The sequence below is a fragment of the Meleagris gallopavo genome, chromosome 2 (genome assembly GCF_000146605.3).
Source record: "Meleagris gallopavo isolate NT-WF06-2002-E0010 breed Aviagen turkey brand Nicholas breeding stock chromosome 2, Turkey_5.1, whole genome shotgun sequence".
In the NCBI taxonomy this organism is placed as follows: Eukaryota; Metazoa; Chordata; class Aves; order Galliformes; family Phasianidae; genus Meleagris; species Meleagris gallopavo.
In genome coordinates this window covers 62321906-62338266 of record NC_015012.2, presented here as the reverse complement: position 1 = coordinate 62338266, position 16361 = coordinate 62321906, and the positions used below count along the sequence as shown (strand labels likewise).

Sequence of the window (16361 nt, the reverse complement as noted above, 5' to 3'; positions counted from 1 at the left end):
CAGAATCGTCCATCCTTAGGTTGCTTAAGCTGAGGGGTGCAAATAAGACAGACAAGGTCAATCTGTCATTTAAGGTCTTTCTAATTACCCGGCTCTTTTCTGCTCTTTCCCAGAGGTTGGGGTGAGACAACATTAAGCATAAAACTTAAGTATAAGTAATAAATCTATTTTGCCCATGCTGAGGAGATAGAAAATTACTAGAAAATGCCCAGATTTTGAGACTGTTTAATTCTCTTTAAGCTAAAGGCAAATTAGCCACTAAACATTCTAGTTCTAACTGACTGGAAATTTCAATGAGAACTTCCTCTAAAAATTTATTCAAGAAAAAGGTTCTCTGAAGAAGTAAGCAGTCAGCTTTCATCTTCAGTCATTAAACAGTTTCTCCCGTAACTCCCTCAGGAATACTTCTAAATCTCCTATAAAAACCTCATATCTGTGTGAGAATTCAATTTCTGCTGTATTTCTGAACATAATGAGGTTCAACAAGGCCAAGTGTTGCACTTGGGCTGGGGCAATCCCAGGTATTTATATAGACTGGGGAAAGAACTCCTTGAGAGCAGCCCTGAGGAGAAGGACTTGGGGGTCCTGGTAAACAAGAAGCTAGACATGAGCCAGCAGTGTGTGCTTGCAACCCAGAAGGCCAACTGTGTTCTGGGCTGCATCAAAAAAGAGGTGGCCAGCAGGGAGAGGGAGGTGATTGTTCCCCTCTACTCGGTTCTTGTGAGGCACCATCTGGAGTACTGCATCCAGGCCTGGGGCCCCCAGCATAAGAAAGATGTGGAGCTCTTGGAATGAGTCCAGAGGAGGGCCACTAAGATGATCAGAGGGCTGAAGCACCTCTCCAATGAAGAAAGGTTGAGGGAACTGGGCTTGTTTAGCTTGGAGAAGAGAAGGCTGCAGGGAGACCTCATTGTGGCTTTCCAGTACTTGAAGGGAGTGTATAAACAGGAGGGGGAATGACTGTTTACATGGGCTGATAATGATAGGACAAGGGAGAATGATTTTAAACTGAGACAGGGGAGGTTTAGGATAGATACTAGGAGGAAGTTTTTCACACAGAGGGTGGTGACTCATTGGAATAGGTTGCCCAAGGAGGTTGTGGATGCCCCATCCCTGGAGGCATTCAAGGCCAGGCTGGATGTGGCTCTGGGCAGCCTGGTCTAGTGGTTGGCGACCCTGCACATAGCAGGGAGGCTTGAAACTAGATGATTATCTGGTCCTTTTCAACCCAGGCCAGTCTATGATTTAAGAGAACCTTTATTTTACAGTATTTTGCACAAGTTCATGCTAAACGTTAACGTCAAACAACACAGTAATTGTCATTTAGAGGGCCTTGCAGAACTCCTTGGTCTGTTGTTTGATTTTGTTTGGGTGTGTGACCCAAACACATATCTTCTTCTTAAAACATCCGAACATCTGTCTCTTCCGTCAGGGTTTGATGCTTGTATCAGAAAAAGTAGGAAGCCAAATTCAAAACATAAATAGATTTGTCTTTGCTACTAGTCCTCTGAATACTCATGATCAATATTATTGGACTGTAATCTGTGAGGGAACATTGTACTTACATGGTACTTTTGGCTTTAATGCTTTTGCTGGATGCCTGCACATCAGTACTCTTCCTTCCTCTGCTTAGGTGCCTACTATTCAGCGCTTGTAGTTGTAAAGAAATTTTGCCTGACAGCTTGTCTTTTTGTCTTCAGCATGGTTACTTAGAGTTTTCTAGCTCTTGTGAAGTATTGGTTCTGTGATGAATGAAGGATTAAGTCCCATACTGTTTCCAAGCTCATTCCTGATTTTTGGCTTTTGCATGGCGTTTTAACTTTAGAGTGATTTTTTTAGAGTTTCTAACAAACACTCTTAATTCATGGAGTACTGTGCTACTTGAAAAATACAGTACGAGTTCTCTAATCTCAGAGCATGCTCCAAAAGCTTAAATATTTTTAAATTGTTTAGTTTTCACTTCTGGTTTATTACAATTTAAGCATCCATAAATTGGTCTCACACTAGGATATCTTGTAAAACCTCAGGGCCTCCTGATATAGCCAATGCCCTAATTGTTTTTTAGACACTTCTGGCGGAGTTTCCTTGTGCACTCTAATACAACAGTCAAAAAATCATGGTTGAGAGGGAGCCAATAAGTACCCTCCATCAACTTAATGTGGTGCAATTACTGTAAGCTGAAGAATGCACAGTAACTGGGAAGAGAAGAGATGAAATGCAGAGCAAAACAGGTTATCCCATTCAGACTTTCCAAGACAAAATTATCAGCAAAACCAGCAGTATCTGTCACACAGGTATTCTATATAAGCATTTGCTGTAATTGAAACAGATGTGTTGTTACAAATAGTAAGGGACAGACTCCGAAAGACAGCTAATGTAACATGTAGTTCATGCACATTTGCATCACAAAGGAAATTTTGAAACTTTCCTTTAGTGTTATTAATAGCTTGCAGTCCAGCAGGTTCCTTTTGGAGTTAAGTATGGCTGCTTAATATATTGTGATGTTTTTATGAGCACAGAAACATTTTCTGTTGCTCTGGAGTGGTTCATTGGATGCACTTAGCTCAACTAGGCATACGTTTCTGCATGTGATTTTCTGTTTTCAGCTGTCCCATCAGTTAAAGCTCTCCAAGACTAAAGCAATAAAAATTGCTGTACTTATTTAAAATTTAGATAATAGGCATTAACAAATGTTGCCTATCTAATCATGGATAAAAAAAAAGTTAATTTCTTCTAGCAATAAATACCAAAATGCTTGTTTGACAAATAATTGGAAGAAAAAACTAAAAATAGATCTGTATGTGTCAATCTAGCAGATAATAAATGCAAGTATGTTTGAAATACAAGGAAGAAAAAGCCCATTCAGATAATGCTCTGAAGCACTTCAAACTCAGTGCTAACATAGTGCGAATTTATGAAAGGTGATTGTATAATGATAAAAATCACACACAATATGGATGTGAAATCCTGAGTCAGGAAAGCATGTTAACACCACATAAGCAAATAGTAAGGGGGCGTTAAGGCAGTACAGGTATGAATCCAAAGGTTTTGCATTAAGAAAGTTCCCTAGAACATTCAGCACTCCTCAGCACAGAAAGACAGGGAATAAAATGCCTTCACTGCAGGATAAGCTTTCCTTTGTCAAATTGAGTGTTGCCCTGTATTTCTTATCACTTGTGCTCTACTTCCTGAGTGAAGTTTGGGATCAACTTAGGTATTCATATCAAGAAGAAGCTTCATCTTCTATGTGATGTATGTGTGAGCAGGATCCTGCATTGTGGAACCAGGAAAGCCATTCCCAAGGCTGAGCCCAATCCTAGTTTCACCTAGTCTTCACCAAAACAGAGACATCATCTTTTACTGACAAATCCTTTAATCACACGTTTGTGAGAAAACAATGGGGGAGGAGGGGAAAGGAAGAAAAAAAAAAAACACCCTTAAATGTTTATGTTTGTTAACAACCTCATTAAAAGTTATTATTCACATGTTGATCATTTATGGATACTAATATTATTTAGCTGCTCTGACCACAGAGATTACTCAGAGTTTTAGCTTAGTCATATTCAGGATAGAAATGATCAGAGTTATCCCATAAGAATTGTTTCTCCATCGAGCAACAAATAGTTCTAACCCATGATTAAAAAATCACCATCAACCAACTCCTCTATTTATTGCCAATAGCAGTAATTAAAAAAAATTGCACATCCTGAATTTTGGAAGCTGAGTGACTTCTGTTCACCTATTTAAATTACTTCTGCGTGCTTGAATACAATCAGCTGTGACTAGAAACAATTCAAATCAAAAATGACACCTGGCAATATAAGCAGGTGTTGCCTTAAATAGCAATTCTTCCTTCTTCTGGCAAAAAAACAGAAGAATTACTTCTGCAGCTGGATAGTAGAAGTAGTATTTTACAGATCTGATTGGTTTCCTTAAATCTCAAGTACTTTTAAAAAAATTTCCTGAAATTTCTAAAATTTGTCTTTAGTATAGAATTTTGTTGCTCTTTTCTAAGTTTATTCACATACATTTAAAGCCAAAACTCTTTATTAATTTGCTTAGATTATGGGATATGTTAAAATACTGAGGAACATATATGCATCAGAGTCATCACGAAGAAATTGTTTTCTAGTCTTTTGCATGGTAATATATCCTTCTTATATAAGTGTAAATTGCAAGCACATTCTTTCAAGTCAAGTGCTGTGTAGTCATGTATAGTGTTGCATCTTATGACTTTTGTTCACACTCAAATTTGGATGAAAGTATTAATTATTTACTTTCTTACCACTTCCTAAGTTTTGCTTGCAGAACTCAGCAGTTTTTTTCCCACCCAAATAGTCACATGACAGCTGCGCTACAGAAATTTCTAAGGCAGCATAATGGCTTAAAGCAGAATACATAATTTATAACCTGTGAAGTTTTAAATTACTTCGAATCACAAAATTGTGGGGGTTGGAAGGGACCTCTGGAAACCATTGAGTCCAGACACCTGCTATAGCAGGTTCACACAGGAGTAAGTCACACAGGAAAGTGTCCAAGTCTGTCTTGAATATCTCCAGAGAAGGAGACTCTGCAGCCTCTCTGGGCAGCCTGTTCCAGTGCTCTGTCACCATCATAATTGAGAAGTTCTTTTTCATGTTCTTATAGAACTTTCTGTACTCCAGTTTGTTTTCACTGCCCCTTATTCTGTCGCTGGGCACCACCAAAAAGAGCCAGGCCCCATCCTCTTGTCTCCTACCCATTAGATATTTACGAGCACTGACAAGAACCCCTTTCAGTCTTCCCTTCTCCAGGCTGAACAGCCCTAGGTCTCTCTGTCTTTCCTCGTAAGAGAGATGCTCCAGACCCTTCATCATCTTTGTAGCCCCCTGCTGCAGTCTCTCTAGAAGTTCTCTGTCTTTCTTGAGCTGAGGAGCCTAGAACTGGAAATGGTACTCCAGATATGGCCTCACTGGGGCGGAGTAGAGGGGAAGGAATAACGAATACTTCTATCTGTGAAGACTTTGTCTGTTACTTCTCATTTATTTATGTATATTATTTTCTTTTCTCCAAGCTTCAAAGTCTTTCAGAACAATGGCTAAAAATACCACTTTCAGGCATCTGATCCTCACTTTGCATTGCTGACTCTGAGGGGACAGTCCTCTCCTGGGGTCACCGGTGCTGTTCCAGATCTTCACTTCCTTCTGGAGAACAAAGCTATGCCGGTGACTCCTCTTGCACTGAACTGTACATAAAACAAGTAAAGTTGCTTTTTTGTTTGGATGCTTTTTCCTTCTTTTTTGAAGGGCTGTGTGTTAGTACCAGCCTTGCTAAAAGCTCACCAAGGATCTCACTGCTGATCAATTCCTAACCTCCATTTCATGAAAAAAAAAAAAATTAAATTAAATGATACTCTTTTTCCTCAGTTTATTCCTCTCTTCATCTGCCTGCTTCATTTATTTTCTGTTGCTGGCAGCAAAGGTGTTTTCAATTCTCAATGACACAGGGTATTTATTATTGATAATACTAATTGTAGATGATTTCTGATCATTCGTCCCTGCTATGTCCTGCGATATACTTATGATTGATTCTGCTAAACTGTTTTCTCATTATGAAAGCTCCAAGATTTTGTTGCAAAAGTAAAGATAATCAAGCTATAGAGAGGAAAGCAAATTTTTATGTGTCTGCAGAGGAAAATTTTGTTGCTCTGGCTGCCCCCACAGGGATTTGTGTTTAGGACTTCAGGACTAGTAGAAAATAACTAGGATTAATCAACACTTACCTCAACTTACTACCGCATCTTCTATCAGCTGAGAATTAGGTGTTTGGTGGTGTTTACAAGAGAACTGCTGCAAGCAATCTTCATCACAGACTCAGAAAGAGTGAAGTTATTGCAGCTCTGTTTATTGGTGGCACTGGTGATTACAGTCACCTGGAAACATTATTCTACCCAAGGAGCCTGCTGTCAACAAATAGCTTGAGTTTACTAGTAAAACACAAATACAAATGAAATGAATACTAAAAACAACAACAACAAAACACACATAGGAGTAGCTCTGATAAAAGGAGGACAGTATAAAAATGAGTTGTGAATGATTGGAGCTCTGCAAAGAAGACCTTATACCATTACATTCTCAAATATTTAACTGACTGACTGATTTCTTAAAACTCTGTGATAATTTGGAATCTTAGTTCTGTATTATAAGCAGATCCTTTGCAAACACCCTCATCAGATGAGCGATGCAGCAAGGTAGTGTGTACAGAGGCAGAAGTATGGCACACCATCCATTTTCTTTGTCTTCATCCCAGCAATCACTAGAAGCAGAGCAAAGAGATCTCAGCATCTATCTCCATATTCTGCTATAGTGTATCTTCTGGTATTTTAACCATTGCAGAAGTTGTCCAGACGTGGTGCTGGCTAAGCAGTTGTAAGTGGCCCTGCTCAAGCTGCAGTTGGACCAAGTGAACTTCAGAGGTCCCTTCCAACCTCAACTATTCTGTGATTCAGACTTAATTCGAAGATTCTATTTCTAAAGTCAAAACTATGCTAATCAATTCTTGTTAAAACCAAAAAGCAAGTCTTTAACTATTCATGGATAAGAAAAATGCTCTAAAACCAGACCATAAGTGCTAAAAGGCAAAAAGCAAATTATGAGTGTTGTGCTCAACAATTATGAGTAAATGTTACGTTTGCTCTTATAATTAGGACTGTAAAAGACTGAAGATGGTGAAATAGCCTACAGAAGTTCAGTGGTGTTGGATCTATATTGTTATGGAGGAATAGAGCCTGCTCTTACTCTGTGTTTACATCCAATACACTTCACTCATGCAAGCTGCAACTGCTGAGCACTGGAGAGCTGAATTCTAAAAAATCATCTGCTAGCATTAATCTTTTCTTTCCTTAAATTCTTCTGTGCTATGCTCAGCACATTGACTTTTTCCCAAGCCATTGTAAGAAAATAAAAGCAGGTGCACATTATTAAAACATCAGTGTCTCATCAGTTTTAACTATATGTTTTCTAAATTACTTGTGAGACTAAATAGAAAGTCTGGATGCCAGAATCAGAAGCTGGCCATCTGTGGGCTAACAGTTGCAAAGCACTGCATTCTTTCACAAGCAAAATGCTGGCCAAGCTATTGCTTCAGTGAGGCATGGCAGCAAAGCTTAAAAAAACAAAAACAAAAAAACCCACAACAGATTCTTAGCATTTATGCATATTCAGAGGAGGTCATCATGATCACTCTGTGTCAGCTGCACATGTGCTCTGAGTGAGGCACAGAAAGGGGGAACAGAAAGTGAGGGAAGTGAATAATATTACTGAGAAGGATACTTTTATTCTCTGCTAGAGTCAATGGAAAGTGCTGTCAATAACAAGCACCATAGGAGAGTAATGACTGCAGAAGACCTCTCTCCCACAGTGAGATGCTGCAAAACCTGAATGCCAATCAGACCCCTCCTCTTTTGGCTGTGCAGCAAAAAAATTCCCTTTGCTTAGCGCGTGTGTGGCTGATTGAAGCTATTGTTGTTTAGTGCGGCTCTTTTCTTTGTGGCTCACTCAGGGAAAAGCAAGCACTGAATTGAGGCTTTCTATCCTCAGAGAACAGCCATGAAGGAGATCAGTCCCATTCCCAATTAAAGGCTGTGGTCCCACAGGAGAGCAGCTTGGCTATCACTTTGTGTAGTGTTTGAGGCCAAGGGTGAAAAGCAGATGGCGGGAGGAAGAACTGCACTGCATTTTCTGGGTCTTGCAGCTTATGTTAAAAACAGGCTATTTATAAGGAACTCTCTTTCAGACATTTATCAGACCTTGTTACAAGAACTGATGATATGCTGTCATTATAGACTAGGGAACTGATTAAATGATGACACGAGGCACAGAGATGCTCTTTCAGGGTATGTTTCATCTGAGTAGCAGTTTATTAGCAGACATCCTTAAAAGAGGTCAATCTGTTGAAAAAGTAAATGCATGTTAAGAAAGCATTATACTGAGCAGAATGACAAAACCTATAGAGAAACTGCATTAGTTGCTGCAAAACTGGTCTCTGGTTCTGTTTATCGCAACAGAAAGCAGCAAAAAGGCCAATCTCTGAGTCAGGATTTCTCATGGAGTCAGATGAGCAGATGGATGGCTGTCATTTTCTAAAGAGAAAGGAGGATTTTGTTGGGTTAGAGAAAAACTTTAGGTCTTACAGTGCTGACTGAAAGTCTTGCTCGACATTTGTAAGTGAATCTAATTAGTTACAGCTCCAGGTAGGACCAAGACAAACTGAAAACAATATGGAAAAGACTATACCATTCACTAAACACAGTAAGTGGTAGAAATAAGACTGGTTCTGTAGTGCATCCATTGTAACCCCACTGACTGCAGTAAAATCTCTTTAGGCTGGTGCTCTCCCTTCAGTCCTGGTGATTGCACAGGAGGGCACCAGACCTCGGCAGCTGCTCCAGGCAGAGCCAAGTGGAAGCAGATAGAGCAATTGTGGGGACACGGTACAAACCAGAGCTGTGTCAGTCTGGCTGCCTGCTGTTGTCCTGATGTGAAGGTGCCTGCTGCTCTCTTGGCTGCTAGGTAGACATCCAGTACAATGGCTGAAAAAGACAGATGCCCTTGCTTGGCCATTGTTGCAGCCAAAAATGGTGAGAGCCTTTCATCAGGTCCTGAGTTGACAGCAGGAATGGAGAGTGATGTAGGTGTCCCTGTCTGAAAGCTGAGGGGCACCCATAGCAGCATCAGGTCAAAGTGCTGTTTGCTGAAGGCTGAGAGCTTAGGAGACAGCTGGTTGTATACCCAGCCAGTTTTAACACCTCCATTATCCCATGCATCTCTTCAGTCCTGAAAAAGTAATGTTAGGGTGTGTTTTCAGGACTGAGGCTAGTCAGTGCACAGTGGCAGCGCTGCTGTTGTTGTGGTTTCTGTCTCCAAAATTTGCCCAAAGTAAGTCATGAATTTCTTAACAATTCACGGTAAGTCCTTATGGCACAGCCTTTGCATTGAGAGTCATATTCCAGCAAAGACAGTGTGATAACTGTTTCCCAGTTAGAGGTATTCCCCATGTATGGGAAGACCAGATCCATAGTCTCACCTCAGTGTAGGCACATATCAACATTTCTCATTATTACTGACTTTCCCACGAGTGAAAGATCAGCCCTGCATCTCCCACATCCCCTTTATTGAGGCTCTGCAAAGGAGTGAAGTTAATACCTGGTTGGAGGGGACCAGCAACAGTCAGGCCATGTCTGCTATGGAGTTGCTTATTCACTAAGACTTTTCAGTTAATTTCAAAGTTCAGATCCTGCACTCAGATTTCTTTTCAACCACTGGCAACAGTGGCCAGAATTTTCTTTTGTTGACCTACAAGAACTCATATTCCCATATTTGCATTTTTTAGCACTCATCAATTGCTATTTTTGAAAGCTTTGTTCTTATTCATTCTTTCTCGCAGATAAAACCTAATAACAATGCTTACTGGATGTGTTTATGAGACTCTTGGCTGAAAGATATAGTGTAAACTCCGTGTTATGCCTATGGCAAACATGTTAGAAAATAATTAGCAACTGAAATTACCATGTTAGCATAGATTTAATGAAAACTAATATTTCTTTTATGATTTAGATCTTACATACAGATTTATGAAGTCCCAGTGGATGCCAAGCTGGCAGTGATTGTATTACGGGCATCAGCTTATTTCAGTTCAGCCTCAGGTCTAGGTTAATGGACAGGGCTGCCTATAGTAAAGAAAGTAATAATAATTGATCAGCAGCATCCCTTTGCTCAAGTTTTCTTTCTCTACAGCAGCATGAGATCACAAAGACCAAGATTCCAGAGACCTGTACTTCTCTGTCAACAGGCAATATTGTAGTGTTGTTGCTCTACATGGCTATCCAAGCTTGCCTCCACTTGGCAGTTTCCCCACCATGAGGTAAATCAGTGTTAGTCTATGTGTACTACAGAAAGCTCATTTCCCTGCTGCCTCATGATCTGTGTCAATCACTACCCCCTTAAAGAATTTATTAAGCTATTATCCAAATAAAATACAGTGCAGTAAGTTAGCATAACCACCAAGAAGAAATACACCAGCTTTACAGGGGGAACGAAGATAAAGTAGAAAACTACAAATGTCAGTATCTTCAGAGAAACAAAACAAATCACATTTACCTGCTCTTGAAGTTATTTTTTACACAGTGATAACAGACTATCAGAATAATACAGTAGCTTATATTATGTTTCAATTTAATCTGTTTCAATTTAATAGTAGTGAAATCTGGCTTCAGGTTTGGCTTTAGTATAGGTGAGAGATTTCAACTCAACGGCATCATCAGTAGTAGTAATTTCCTGTTGTTCTCCACATCTGTTGCTGCTTACCTGCTACCCAGCAAGCCCCTCAGAGATACACAGCTTTTCTGTATGACTGCTTAGACTCAGTTTCCTTATTCTTCAGCTATTGTATTGTGGAGTCCTTTTTCATCAGCTCATCTCAGTACAGCAAGCCGCTGAGTTTGTGCTTAACCCGTCAGAACTTCAGGTACCAGCAGTATTCGGTGTCAGGGTGCTACTGGCAGCAACAAGATGCATGTGTTGAGTCAACATTTCTCTGCACTTTAATCCCACCTGTCATCTGTGTTCTTTTACATATACATGTCCTATTGTCAGCATGGCAGCTCCAGCACAAGTTTAACTTGCACATCAACTGAGGCCTCTGCTCTTTCCTGTTGATTATTCCAGTTAATTAATAGTGAAGTTTCTCCTTTCTTCTTTTTTATCTCATGCTTGTGTTTTAGTACATTCTTGTTTTTTATCTTTTGTTAGCCATTTTCAAACTCCTTTCTGTTCATGTGCAGGAAGTTTTTATGTGTGATCTCACTGATTTTGGCCCAGTATTCAGGCTGGCTTCTCCAGCAAGAGAGAAACAGTTTGACAGAGTCCAGCAGCGTTACCTTTTCTTTTTATGCAGGTACCTGGGGCATGCTACCAGTCCTTTTGAGGTATTGAATTACCTGTTCTCACCCATTTAATTTCAGTATAATTCAGTTCATTTAGCTCTTAATCAGAATCCCTGTGTTCCGGTTACACAGGATAACACAGTTATAGCTGTAGTTGTAGGTACTGAGACTCACCTTGAGGCTGCTCTGTTTTATATCAGTTCAGCCTCAGGTCTAGGTTAATGGACAGGGCTGCCTATAGTATTATAAGCCCAATTTCAAGGTGCTTTGGGACCAATACTTGGTACTTTCACTGATCCGCGTACGTGGAACATCTACTTGGAGCAGATAGCATTTGTAAAAGGTAGATAATCCATGTCCATTCTCAGAGCTATAGGACATTTCTTAAGGACAGCAAAGTACTGAAAGAGGAAGGAATGATCTCATGAAATAGTAAGGAAATGCAAAGGGAATGGAAATGGAACTGAGTGCCCTGATCTCAGTGAAAGCACTATATTGGCTGTAACATAAATTAGGATTTCTTCCCTTTCTCCCATTGCTTCTCCAGCCCCACAGCACAGTGCTGTCAAAAACAGGTGCTGGAAGAGACCTACAGTGGGATAGTGATGCTACCTGTTGCTACATGGTACCTGTTGCTTCTCACTTGCCCATAACTTTTCTTTCCCTGTAATACAAATAAGCTTAGTCCTACATGGTTTGTTTTTGACAAATTTGTCAGTATCACCCTTCTTTGTATTACATTCATTTGCACTCTGTGAATTCTCAGAGCTGGTAATAATTCAGTGACTGTGTCAACAGCTCTTCTAAGCATCCAAGGACAGGGCTCTTCAGAGTCAGCTGATTTTATGACATGTAATTTATCAGCTGCACTCTAGTCTGTCCTTTGGCTCTTCTAATCCAATCTGTTCCCCCTTTGAGAACACCAAGAGCATGTGAGACTTGAGCTTCTGTGCAAGCTGTATGACCTCTCTGTGCCTGGTCTCTTCAGCTGTAGTATTACAAGGGCTTTGAGGTTCCAAACCCCGGGAGGCTGTACTTGGGTAATGCCTGAGGAGACAAACCTACAAGAGGTAGAAGATGGGAAGCATTATTATCTCAGTGTTATAGATGAGAATTTAAGACAAACTGCAATTGAGTGATTTACATAAGATTACATTAGATGTCTCTGTCAGAGCCAGAAGAGCCATCAGTTTTTGATATCTTAGATTAATATTTAATAACATAACTAACAATATTGATTTAATATAACCAAAAGTCCTGGCTACCATTTCCAGTGCTGGTGGTTTTCCAAGATAAGCTCTGCCCCTCCTACACACTGAAGCTCCCTTCAGCTAGTGCTTCTGCCTCTGCTGCTGACTGATCTGATAGCTGTTAGCTGTTTTTGACTTTGCTCACCTAGGCTGTCAATAGACTGCTGGCACTTACGGGAGCACTATATTCCATTGCTGATCTGTGGGCACACTAGTTCCATCAGCCTTTCAACTCTGATTAACAGGAGTAATTAATTGTACACTGATGAGGGCTTGCGGTGACTAAGCCCTCTGCAGTTAGGTGAGCAGCATGTAGATACTGGAAGGCAAACTGTGAAGAAAAAAAGAAAACAGGAAAAAAAAGCTATGTGGACTTTTGTTCCTTCAAAATGACCTTTCAACACTGGTCCTTTACATTTTCATTTCCTTTATTTTGTTCTTTCTCTTATTTGTCCTGAAAGGAATCAGGCATTCTTTGGGAAGTTATTCATATGCAAAAAGTTTTTGCATTGGGATTCATCTGATAAGGTCCACAGAGGAGACTTATTTACATTGACAGGTTGGCAGCCAGACAACCTCTCAATTTTCTAAATGAAAGGAGAGTAGCAGCAGGACATCTCCTACTCTCTGCCTTTCGGCATTGGAAGAGAACCAAAATCTGGCAAGCAACAGTTCTGTGGTGCCAGCTCTTTAGAAGATGAAGAAATGCATGGGCACTGAGAATGCAACATAAGGTTTGCCTTCTGTGAGAACCAATGCAGACAAGTGACATTCGGGTTGACAGTTTTTGGAGGTTGAGAACCTTGACTATCAGATGCAATTTGCTTGCTTCTTTTCAGCATGAATTCCAAATGTGAAATAATCTAAATGGATTTTGAATTCTTGTTTGTAAAAGTCAAGAATGAATATTAGTTCAGTTTTATATTCCAGCCTGTAATCAATGTTGAAACACTGTGCCATTTCCTTCAAACCATCCCACAGGGAAAGAGAATAAAGGTATCTCAAACACCTGGTTCCCCCATATATCAGTGGTGTGACTGTCAGATTAATAACACCAAGTCTTAGGCTAAGCTGTGATCACTGCCTCCATGTTTGTCCAGTTAAAATAACATATGTATGCTTTAACTCCTACCATGTGTTTTAAACAAGAACACATAAGTCAAATCAGTGCAGCAGAAAAAAAGTCACTTATTGATTTCTGCCTTTGTCAGGCACCAGCAAAAAAAATCTACTGCCCAGGTGCAGCATAGCCTGTATCAGAGCATCTCAGAGGAACAAAATTTCAGTTAACACAGTAGCAAATTGTAAGTTATCACAGCTTGCTGTTAGTACAAGAGTCCTACACTGACAAATAAGAGTATGTCCTTACTGTAGCAGGCCGCATCTCTCTTCTGCACACTCACTTCCCTGGATGAGTTTTAAGTATGCTTTTTACAGAGTCATAACTGCTGTTAAGCTTGGTATTCCTCCTGATGATGCTAAGGGCACTGGGAAAATATATACAGTAAAGGAATACCTAGCTATGTTTCAGAAAATGTTGTGTAAGTGCAAAGGTTGTAGTATGGAGATGATACATGTCATGGTTGCTTACATGTGTTCCAATTAGTCTTTCTCTTCTGCTTTAATGAGTAAAATAGTGTTGATACTTGAAAATAGGTAGCTTCTTGTGTTAACTGCATACTGTTTGATCATACCCTTTTCTCTTTGGCTGGCTGCCTTGTTGAAGCTGCTGCCTGCTTTCCTGACCAGTGCACATACCTGACATCTCTGCTCTACTTGTTCCTGCTGCAGCTGTTTGCTAGAGTTCACGTTCTTAAAAAGAAGGCCGCAGACTTCACTGATGTTGCCATGGTCATAAAATTGAGATAAATTAGTATGATTCCCTGTATAAGGTGAGAAGTCACTTCTTGGTCACACAAATGTCACTGCAGACTAATAGCAGTGAAAATAATTAACACCCCTACCCAGATTCATTGCTTCTGTATATATTCCAGAATCACAGGGTTTGGAAGGGACCTTGGAGATCATCAAGTCCAACCCCTATGCTAAAGCAGATTCCCAACAGCAGGTCACCCAGGAAAGTGTCCAGGCAGGTTTTGAATATCTCCAGAGAAAAACACTGCACAAACTATCTGGGCAGCTTGTTCCAAGACTCTGTTACCCTCACTGCAGTGTTCCTTCTCACATTCAGATGGAACTTTCCGTGTTCCAAATTGTGCTCATTGCCCCTTGTTCTGTCGCTGGGCACCACAGAAAAGGGCCTGGCCACATCTTCTTGACTCCAACCCTTTAGATATTTGTAAGGACAGATATCACCCCCTCCTAGTCTTCTTCAGGCTGAATAGCCCCAAGGTCTCTCAGCCTTTCCTCATAAGGCGGGTGCTCCTGGCCCCTCATCATCTCTGTGACCCTCTGTTGGACTCTATTTAGAAGTTCCTGGTTTTCTTGAACAAAGGAGCCCAGAACTGGACACAGTACTCCAGATGTGTCCTCACCAAGGCAGAATAGAGAGGGAAGATCACGTCCCTCTACCTGCTGGCAATGCTGTTTTTAATGCACCCAATGATACCATTGCCCTTCTTGGTCACAAGGGTACTTTGCTGGCTTACAGTATTCAGTAAAGCTGGCGCTTTAAAGACTTAACTAGAAAAATGTTCTGTTGCTTTTCATTCAATCTTCATTGCGTATTCTGATGTGCATTTTATTGAAAGGCTTTACGATCTTACAGTAATGTTAAAATAAGTTTGTTTGTCATAGTACACAAAGGGAAGCCCTTCTCTGTCTTTTGCATAGTCACTAGGTTATTTATCATATGAGGAGAGGTGATTGTCAGGCATATGTCCAAAAGAATATTATCTTTTGCAGTGAATTACTTTATGGAGCCTAGAGCAACTGCTTTTAGTAGCCATGAGCACTGCTGAAGCCAACAGCATGAGCCCAACTGCCCAATGCAGGCAGCTGGTAGACAATGAGCAGATCACAAATGATCATTAGGGCTTGGATGAACATTTTTCAGGGGGAACCAGTGTGTCATGCAGAGTTCACACTGCTAAATTGGACCGTATGTGGGTCAGAATCCCAGTATGAAAACCTGACCTGGCATGTTTTCTGGTCCAACTGCCATTTGCCTGTGTTTGTTAAGTGATAATAGACCAAACACTGTAAATATCATTGAAGTCTATGATCCGGAAATAATGGTCATATACAATAGCTTTCATGCACTCTCTGAAGGAAGCAAAAAGTCCTTTTATTATTGCAGTGGGAGTTTTTGGACATGACAACTGGAGCAGGAGGCCTAATATCTTAAAGGTTAAAGTTTCAAAAACCAGGTTACTTTCAAAATCAGTGCTGCTATGAGATAAAAGCAAAGGCAGCTGGTAGGGGAAAAAAAGAAGGATGTGGTACATCTTTCAAGAATGAGGCCTATAGTAGCTTTTCTACATCAGAAAATAAAGTCTTGCTAGATTAGCCCATATAATCCAGTGTCAAACCCAAAAGCAGATAAATGAACGTAGTAGAGATGATGAACGACTCAGACTTTGGCTAATTCTCTGACTCAGTTATATAGCTGGTAAGAATTTTAAGTACAAAGAATTTTTAGAGCAATGTCATTGTGTTTAAAAATATATTATTAAGGGAAACTAATACACTCATCACAGTTCTTTCCTTCCTTAAATATGATTCTTATTGGTTATGGCTGACTTTGTCACTATCCAAAGGAGCAGCTAAACTATACTGGCATCTCATATCTAAATGTTAATAGTTGAATTGCACCTTGCTGCTCATGCTGATGATCAAGGAGGTAAATTAAATGTTAAAATGTAAGGTAAACTTAGCAATGTTTGGAAAGGTACTTGTTGCCTTTGTCAATCTCTGCCTTTTGTTGGAGTGTGGGTCCTGGAGGTGGATGAGAGATGAGAGCTCAGGGGATCCTAGCTAGTGAGCTTCCTTGCAGGTCTAAGAAGGAGGAATTAAATATTCATATGAGAAAAAGGCATTTTTTGAGGTTTCATTAATAAAATAGAGAAGGAATGGATGGGAAAGTAGACCTGAGAGGTTACTCATGTTATTGGTGGCCCAGTAGGAAGGCAGCATCAGGGAAGAGAGGAGATATTCAGAGCAAGCTCTTGTCAGAGCAAGCATTAGGCTGACAAGCTTGTATCCTAAGGGTTTGTGCACTTATTGCAAGA

At 40.3% G+C, this 16361-nt stretch overlaps 1 protein-coding gene across 1 annotated transcript in view; it reads left to right on the top strand.

The window, feature by feature from the left end:
• The first annotated feature begins 9801 nt into the window (after positions 1-9801).
• Positions 9802-16361, top strand: part of SLC35F1 (solute carrier family 35 member F1) — a 49258-nt gene continuing 42698 nt past the window's right edge. Inside the window, exon 1 of the mRNA XM_019613024.2 lies at positions 9802-9900. The gene's annotated coding sequence lies outside the window, so the exon portion shown is untranslated. The remainder of the gene's footprint in view (positions 9901-16361) is intronic.